General features: G+C 38.1%; 1 long non-coding RNA gene across 1 annotated transcript; it reads right to left on the reverse strand.

The window, feature by feature from the left end:
• Positions 1–540: 540 nt before the first annotated feature.
• On the reverse strand, positions 541–9,892 carry LOC124290378. The gene is made up of 3 exons (XR_006901908.1): positions 9,778–9,892; positions 8,675–8,676; positions 541–551 (listed from the first exon to the last, which is right to left on the reverse strand). It is a non-coding gene; the product is annotated as an uncharacterized LOC124290378 (long non-coding RNA).
• Positions 9,893–10,256: the final 364 nt, after the last annotated feature.

Genomic DNA, 10,256 nt, shown 5'->3' on the forward strand with positions numbered 1-10,256 from the left:
CTTTAGACTCCACATGGTATTATATCCGCTTTTATCAAATACTTTCTGTGGGCATACAGAAAATCCATCCTTGGTAGTATTAATTAGGGCTCCTTGCCATTAGGCAGGAGACCTATTGTAATCGTTCGTGTTTTTATTATTATTATTATTATTATTATTTATTCTTCCGCCGTATTTTGTACCAGAGCTACAGAGAGCACCGCTGGACAGAATGCCTTGAAAAAAAATCACCCAGATGCCCACCGAGGTGTACATATCGCGCTTTAAAATCTCTAGGCTGTAGGCCCAATAGCAAAGGGCAGATAATTCAAAATTAATTCAAAAATTTCAAATGCAAATGCAAATATCTCCAAAACTAATGCTCCAATGTGTGCCAAAGTTCTTGAGCAGATGCGCAATCAAAATGCCTACAATTTCGCCTGGACGGCTCAAGTCGCTAAAATGCACCGTTTGGCCGCTATTTTGGATTGAAGTTTTTGGTGATGTTTTTCAGCAAAATGCTGACTACTTTCCTCCCAAAATGTGCTGCACTGAAACTTCAAGAGCTACGGCTTTCAAACTTTGCATACTTTGTGTCTATGCACCTTACTACACAGTAGCATCGTCAAATGTGGCTATGTGTATTTGATGGCCGCCATGTTGGACGCTACTTCTGGGCAAAAGTTGTCTTCAAAAACTTTCACGGGCTTCTTTGCCATTTTGTGCCAAACCAAACTTAGCACATACAACACTTTAAACGCTTGTTCTGAAGTGGCCTTTGGTTGTTGAACATTTTCTGTTCTTGGTCCTATGTCAAAAGTCACGTGATGCGGCGGCCATATTGGATTGAAGATGTTTATCGGAAATGTGCAGATTTTGTAGGGTAGGCATTTTTCGCAATCCTTAACTCTGAATGTATGAAGTGTAGAACGCTGTAAATGAGCAGATGTACAATATATACCTCAAATATTATTGCCCATAAGCTATGTTGCGATATCGTGATTAGTTACGGATATCTAGATGTTTGCTTCTGTTGTGTATTTTGTACTAAAATGTATTTTCAAAAAATCGCAGCGTCATAACTATTTCAACTATGCAGCTAGAATCTGGCAGTACGTAGTAACTAAGTGTGTTAAACATTTTTTGTTCTTGGGTGCATGTCAAAATGTGTATTGCTTGGCGGCCATATTGGATTTCGTCAGATTCTGATGATACTACATTCTAAACAGCATAGCTGCTCAAGTTCTGCACAGAAGGCAGTAAAACTTGGCAGTATGCATCAACAGAAGATGCTTAACATTTCGTGTTCTTACATGCATATCAAAAGTGTGATCGTTTGTCGGCCATATGGCATTGAAAATTGCACAAATGCAGGGAAAAGGGAAAAAAACTGTTTGAGACGTGCCCCAAATGAAAGAAAAAGAGTACCAAACAAACTCACCCACAACTCCAGGCTGAACACGCTAAATATGACGCAAACAGACTTTCAACAACGTACCAGTCATCATAAATAATGCTTACATTCAAAAACCCAAAGTTTGGGCAGATTTAACGAAATAGGGACTTCTTTATATCGCCGACGGCCCAGGGATACATTGCCGAATGTATCATAAGTTTCATCGACATTTACAGCACGGCAGATTACCCGTGCAAAACATGCGACAGTCTGAAGGAAGGCGCAAGGACGATATCTCCTATAGAGAGACTACCACTGCGAAGCGTGGTCCACGTGCAGATATGGGAGACGATGTCAATTTCAATTGACAATGACGAGAGCTAGCGCTACACAAAGTTAAAATACACTGCAGTAGAGGTGCTTTTAGCTGGAAATTGTATCTACACTCACCCGAAAATAAACACCATTAACTATAACCTTTACTGCTTTCGACATCAGGTACCAAATGTTTAGAAGTTATCCAAGCTAAGGAGCCGTCAATGTTGCTCGCAACTTTAATTTATTATTGTTAATGTTAGATATAGGGATTAGGGGTTACATGTGCTGGACCCAGCAAGGGCCCAAGAATAGAAAAGTTCTCAGAAGAAAAGATCCTGTGTATCATTCTTATGTATTTGATGAGTGATTATCAATTCAATATATTGAGCGGTTCTGTTGAAGGCTTCGATGTGCCATCCCACACATATGGCAGCTTAAAAAATGTGTGCTGGTAGATATTGTGAGATTAATGATCCAAATAATTTTTTAAATTCTCACAAGAAATGAAATATTTATAGTTAATAAGTCTTTGAACCTACACATAGACGTACACTTGTTAAATATCTTCAAATTAAATAAACCTTTTCAATGTTGACGCTAAATACTCTTATAGAATCCACGCTGGCTCTCGGGAGGCGATGTTGATAGGTAAACAGGGTCGCACCATTTACCTTGCACTGAAACATGAAATGGAAGAGTTGATACATTTCAGCTACTAGCGGATAGGTGTATAGTTGTGGTTTCAGAGTGACTTGATATTTGGCAATATGAAGGCCTGCAAATCACGTAAGGTTATACAGGGAAATATCCACAAGTCTCACCATACATGCATACAGATAATTAGCCAAACAATTGTTTGTTTGGTTGATTCTAGCTTTACACCAAACTGTCCATATTCAAGTGTTATGCTTTCGATACGTAAATACACGTTGATACGCTGCTACCTATGCTTGATGCGTGAAAGTCCAAATTGCAAACAAACAAACAAACAAACAAACAAACATAGACTGATCATGCAATATTGCAGATGTGGTGGTAAATATCACTAACGAGAGATTTGTGATTTGACCTTGATTTGCTTTACAAATACTATTCCACTTCCCCATACTTGTCTAAAGTCAAGTATTGATTGAGAGTGTTTGGTTTGAGGTCAATGTAAATAGCAAGATAGTTTGATCTGGGAGGTACGACTCACATGGTGTTATGCAACCTGATTGTTCACCAGAGTGTCCTCAATCGTCACATACTTAGCCTGACATTAGAACCTCAAACAGGGTACTACTTCATCTATAACTTCAGTAAATGGTCATTTCCACAGGACAAAACATCTCGGAAATGACCCATAGTTTACTGAAACGTAGAGTTTCTTGATGACACTATGGCATGTAAAACACGTATCTGTTTAGGTTTGTTGGAAAGAAGCGAAAAATAGAAATCCAGGATTATATTTCTGAATGGGTGCAAGCATAGACACAGTCAAGATTTGGATATTATTCCAGACACATACCAGGTATTCTGTAGCAGTTGAAATTATGTCCATCGTAAACGTCTTCGTCATTTCAAACGGGAAAGGGGAAACCAAGTTAGTTTCTTGTCCATCATAGTGTGAGTTGTTACGAAAACTTCTCCGGGCAATCTGCTGGTCGATTATTACAGTGAGCCTCAGTAGGTAGTCGTCACTTGCAGTGACCAAGAAAACGCGAAACCTTCGTCGTGAAACAAAAACAGTTCATTACACAAATATAAAGTATCTGGTGCAGAGAATAGTCAATTACGATTATCCCCTTAAAAGGCACAATCGTTTCGAAAAGTATACATATCTCTGAAAATTCATTGGATGAGTGAGTATTGTTTAACGCTGCTTTTAGCAATATGCCATCAATACCATGGCGGCGATACCAGAAATAGGCTTCAGTCAAAAACTTCTGAACCCCACCGTCCGGTGAAATATTTTGACGATAAACCCGTGTGATATATACTTAAGCTTATTGATAGTGTCTCGACAGATGTCATATCCCCAGACATAATCACTGTAAGAAAGGTCCGGTTGTAATGTTACCAAGTGTACGTCAGATCTTGAGTTGATACCCATCTACACGTATTACACCGTATCACAAGAAAAAAAATGGTGATTTCCAAAAATTTCCAATTTGGAAATATCATATTTCCAAAAATTTCCAAAATTGGAAACATGATGTTTCCAAGGCTTGGAAATTTTTGGAAATTTAGGAAGAATTTTACCACTACTTCTTTCAGTTTCTCCTTTTCCCAAGGATCCCCATGAGTGTATAGACTGTGTATTCGTCCTCTTAGGAGTGTATTCGTCCTCCTATGCGATCAACTAGGAACCAATTCTATATATTAGTATAACCAGGGAGACTATAAGACGTTGTAGATTATCCCTGGTATAACTTCACTCGTCTGCATCTTTGATGTTCTAGGTGTTAAAAATTGATATTGACTGTCATGTTTGCCCTGATATGGCTAGCATTTTCCAAAATACCGTTTTAAGTGTATGTTTTACTTATTATCCACAGAAGTGCAAATAGTTTTGACTTGTCACGGTTTGCGTAAACATAAATTACATAGACCTACGTTACATCATTGATTAAATAAAAGTTTACCGGACCCACTGACTAACCGGACAGGGTTTATTACATGTCATAAAAGTGAACCCTTGCCAGGGAATAATAGGTTTATTGTAGTAGAATACATTCTTTAATGGTAACCTCTAATTAACACCTGTCACAAGGGATGGACCGGTAACCCCCCATTACCCCTACATGCCACTACCCCTACAGCTTATAACAACATAGTTCACGGTCTGTTGCACTGTTAATCCACTGCCCGTTACCTATTCCACACAATGGACTAATCCACATAAGAGACATAACAATACACAACTAAAAGGTTGAGAGAATGATTTTAATGAAAAGTGATCATCATTTGTCCTCATTAAGATTTTAATAAGAATTAACAATAATTCGTCATCATGATTCTTTGATGGACATTGATAATTAATTGTTAACATTCAATATTAACATAGTCATTTGTGTCAAGTGTTTCAGTCTATGAACATTCAGTGTTTCAATCTACTTGTGGGCTACCTCTCCGTGACAAAACAAACTCAACATAACACAGACCAGCCATGTTGATGCCATGTGAGTTTGTTGTCAACAGCTATATACTATACCGAACTATCTCAATTTACTTTCTCGTCTCACCTTCTCATTTCCCTCCACTTCTCAATGATACTGTGTATCTTTTATCATGGCACTAAAACAACTTAATTTCAACATTTAACAACCTACACATTATCCAATTTGTAAAATTGTTCTACTCACTACAGTTTATCTTTCATCATGAAACTAAAACAACTTTTAGCTAATCCCAAATTTCCTTGACACAAAACACTAAAGAACAGTGATCTTTATCTGTATACTCTATGAACTAATCTCTCTTTGGGTCAGTTCATTATGCCAGACAGGTAAATGCCGTGTGTTGTTTTAACTAATAGTAGGGGTACTGGGCTGTAGGGGTAATGGCATGTAGGGGTTATGGGATACAACCGATGGACCGTTTGGGTGGTTTATCATTGCGAAATCAACAGTCAAGACTGTTGTTTTAAGACTGTAGGCGAATAGAGAACAACCCATTTGGGTTTGTGGTCAGAGACGGTGTTATGCAGTTGGTGTATTCACGAAATATCATGAACTTGATAATAGATAATTGGTTATATTGTCCACAAACGGGCGGACTGAGGCAAAAAGAACCCAAATGAATTCCTTCTTAAAATCTTTATAGTGTAACTATTAATTTGGTCATATACAATAAAAGGTGACTAAATGTTTAATTTTAGATAACGTTAAATAATTTCTAGAGAAATCACTACATAAGTTCATATCACAGATGATTCCAGAGACAAATAGTTTATGAGATTCTAGTTTATGAAAAGCATTAAATTCCAAACAAGCCAATCTGTTCTCTAATGCTCAGGAATTATTACCACTTACATGAAAATAGTTTGAGATGTCGACTCAGGAAGCCGACCTTTCAATTTTTATAAGGCTCAGGACGTTGACAAGGGGTAGGCTTTGAAGTTTGTGTGTTATTTTAGCACATGGCTAATCTCATGTGACGTGTTATTATGAGCTGGTGGTTGATGGAAGTGAACACATCACACACGGAAGCCGACCATGTAAAAACATGATTAAAACAATCATATGATGAACACATTTAACAAGGCACTGATCCAGAGCAATTTCCGCGCACTGGTTGTTGCTTTTGTTATTGCTTTTCTCCCCTGAGCACCCGGATGATATCCCAGTATTTCAATGGATTCGTGACCTTTGCTGCGCCTTGCGCATGCGCAAATGATCGTATAGGTATAGATTGATCAACAAAATGAAATCTTTTTTACTCGATAATATTTCCATCTTCATTTTTATTATAGCAAATGAAAACAGTTTGAAGTTTAATCATCTGCCAGTGGTAAAACATCATGACTGAAAAATAAGGAAGTCAACGGGATGGCCGAAAAGTCGGGCCGGGCGGGGCCAAGGCGGGCCAAATCTATTATGGGCTAATAAACCCATTAACAAAAACAATGCCTACAATTAATCAATGCAACATACACTCATGATAATAATGATCAATCGGAAGCCACAAACGCGTACCATAATAACTTTATTACGAGTAAATCGGCTAAAACCCAGGAAGACGAGAAGCCTGTGAACTGGCTGACCTAGGTTACGTATATAAGTGGAATCGTTAAACGAAACGGGATTTAATACGTATAAATACTTCAGCCAATTCCGATACACATTTTCGTCGGCCCGAAAATGATTTTAGATCTATATCCAATCACATACCACCCCATAAATTCACTATTCATCGTATTTAAAGCATGCCCACATTTAAATGATACGATCTCTTCCCCACACTCTCAACATTATCTCGGCCACAATTTTCCGCCCGGCTTGGCTCGAGGCCGTCAGCAGCTTAAACGTAACACACGTATCTTGAAATGTGTTTAATTCCATAGATTGGTATGATATCTACCTAAATATCGCTTTGTAATGTTATAAAATGCAACATGTAAAGACAACTGCTCCGTTAAAGTGAAGCCCTTGTCTCACTTTTTTCAACATAGCCTCAGTCAAAAGTGTTTGGTCTCTCTTCAGGCCGACTTGGCCCGTGCTGTCAAAAACAACTTAAACCTCACACATTTACCCTGATTTGTGTTTATATCCATAGATTAGTATTATATCTACCGTCATTTCACTTCACAGAGTCTCAAAGCGTAGTATTTGAAGCAAACACCTTGCTCAAAGTGAAGCCCTATTTTCTATACATTCTCAACAAAGACACAGTATCACAAGCTTTCGGTCCGGCTTGGCCCGGGCGCTCAAACGCACCTTATACCTCACAGATGTATCTTGAAATGTGTTTAAATCCATAGATTAGTATTATTTCTACCTAAATATCAATGTGTGATGTAACAAAATGCCACATGTAAAGATAACCGGTTCATTAAATTGAAGCCCTTTCCTCTCTCCATTCAGAATATAGCCTCAATCAAAAGTGTTTAGTCTCTGTTCAGCCCGACTTGGCCCGTGCTGTCAAAACACCTTAAACCTCACACATGTATCTTGAAATGTGTTTAAATCCGTAGATTAGTATTATATCTACCTACATATCACTTCACAGAGTCTCAAAGCGTAGTATTTGAAATAAAAACGTTGCTGAAAGTGAAGCTCTCTTTTCTACATATTCTCAACAAACAGTATCACAAGCGTTCGGTACGCCTTGGCCCGGGTTCTCAAAACAACTTAAACCCCACGCATGTATTCTGATTTGTGTTTATTTCCATAGATTAGTATTATATCTACCTAAATATCAACGTGTGATGTTACAAAATGCCACATGTAAAGACAACTGCTCCGTTAAAGTGAAGCCCTTTTCTCTCTCCATTCACAATATAGTCTCAATCAAAAGTGTTTAGTCTCTCTTCAGCCCGACTTGGCCCGTGGTGTCAAAAACAACTTAAACCTCACACATGTATCTTGAAATGTGTTTAAATCCGTAGATTAGTATTATATCTACCTACATTTCACTTCACAGAGTCTCAAAGCGTAGTATTTGAAGCAAACACCTTGCTCAAAGTGAAGCCCTATTTTCTATACATTCTCAACAAAGACACAATATCACAAGCTTTCGGTCGGGCTTGGCCGGCGGCGCTCAAAACACCTTATACCTCACAGATGTATCTTGAAATGTGTTAAAATCCATAGATTGGTATTATATCTACCTAAATATCACCTTGTAATGTTATCAAATGCAACATGTAAAGATCAGATGATTTGAAAATAGGCTGCTACTGCCCAGCTCGGCCAGTTAGGCGAGACACTGTGGATTTAATGAAAACATACTTCTCCCACTTCTCTCTCTAATACTTCTATTGTCTGTATGCGTGTTCAGGAAAACAGGATTATCAGAAGAAGAAGAAGAAGAAACTATTTTCATTTTTGTGTCACGTTATACATAAAACATACATAAACTTTAAAACATTCCATAAAATATAACATCCGGCCATATGGCGTATGAGACACAAGGCACTATATTATATCTAAAACAGTATAGTAGTAAATAAAATATCACAGCTTTGTAAGCAACATTGGAGTGTGGTATATATATTTAATAACATGACTACAAACTGCGTTTACAAATGGTTACCAAGAAGAAAGAGTGTTATAATTTGTGTTTAACATGTTGTAGGGGCGGTGGGGTAGCCTAGTGGTTAAAGCGTTGGCTCGTCACGCCGAAGACCCGGGTTCGAATCCCCACATGCGCACAATGTGTGAAGCCCATTTCTGGTGTCCCCCGACGTGATGTTGCTGGAATATTGCTAAAAGCGGCGTAAAACCAAACTCTGTCAGTCAGTCAGTTTAACATGTTGTACCATAAGACTCTAAATATAACATCTGGCCTGTGAGACACAAGCCACTACATTCTACCTAAAACAGAATAGAATCTCACAATTCTCTAAGCAACAGTGGAGTGTGGTATATTTAATTACATGACTACAAAGTGCGTTTACGTCTATTAAACATTTAGTAAAGTAACTAATGCAGCTAAGGGTTTATTAATTTAACATTACCTAGCATATATTTGGCCTGGTCGGAAGGTGGCAAGAGAGAGAGATATAAAGGTTAATATTTAGTACATTTTCCCACAAATCATATCGTAAATCCGAATATAGTGGGCAGCTGACCAAAAGTGAACTCTCGTCTTCAATCGAATTGCCATGACAACATTTACAAATTCTATCGTCTAAAGGTGTTTTAGGGCGTGTAAATCTACCGACCTCTATTTCAAGGGTAGGTGCCACATCGTAACTTGCTAAGTGTACTGCGATGAGATCTAGGCAGAAGTTCAGTGACATATGGTTCAGCTGTTAATAGTTTCTTAAACTTTCTGTAAGTACGGAGTTTATTCGCGTTAGGTTTCCCTCGGTCGTTCCAAAGTTCTTTATTCCAGTCCTGACAATCTAATGATCGTATCCACAGTGAGGCGTAATAAAATTCCATTTTAGACATATTATATAGGTCAACCACGGGGAGATCCAATTTGTTAAGAATATTTACAACAATTTTATTCCAGGGTTTTGGAAAAGTATTAGACCATCTGCATACAGCACTAGGTATTCTCGGCTGCTCAGTAGAACACAGCTTACTCCAGAACCGCACAATTTCAATTTTTTGTTTAGAAAATGGAGTTGTCCAACCCATCTCTCCACGGACCGCTAGATTTGGAGTCTTACTGCCAACGCCCAGGAAGAATCTACAGGCCTTGTTTTGTACTGCATTTATACATTTGAATTGTTTTGTGCCCCATATGGCTGACCAATAGGATAAGATCGGCTGGACAAGGTTATTGTATGAAGTATTAAGACATTATAAGCCAAACCACCACAAGATCTGAATTTACACATGATAGCACCAAGTGCTCGTCTAGCCGATTTAGCGATTTCTTTAGCTGTAAACATCATATCAATGTTTTCCTGCAACCAAACGCCCAGATACTTATACGCACTGGTGTAGTCAATAGTAACATCACCAATTTTGAATACAACTTGTGATCTATTGAAACAACAGGGTCGGTAATGAACGACATTAGTTTTCTTCTGATTAATAGTTAAACGCCAACGTTTACACCAATTATCAACGCAATCTAACATCCGCTGTAGGGACAACTCGTCTCCTGCTATCAAAGCAATATCATCAGCGTACAGTATTGTACTCAACATAACTCCGTCAATGTTTACACCACAATTGAGAGCGTTGATTTTTCTGCTAGGTCATTAATGTAAATAGAAAACAAAGGCGGTGACATTACACAACCCTGCCTAACTCCGGAATTTACATTAATAAATCAGTGAAACAGTTGTTTTTACGGGCGTTAGAGTTATTGTACATAGATTGAACAGCATAAAGGAATTTCCCTTTGATTCCAAGTTTTAACAGTTTAAACCATAGACAATTTCTATCTACCTTATCAAACG

Source organism: Haliotis rubra, unplaced genomic scaffold, assembly GCF_003918875.1.
Source record: "Haliotis rubra isolate DU_JTF1 unplaced genomic scaffold, ASM391887v1 Scf463, whole genome shotgun sequence".
Classification (NCBI taxonomy): domain Eukaryota; kingdom Metazoa; phylum Mollusca; class Gastropoda; order Lepetellida; family Haliotidae; genus Haliotis; species Haliotis rubra.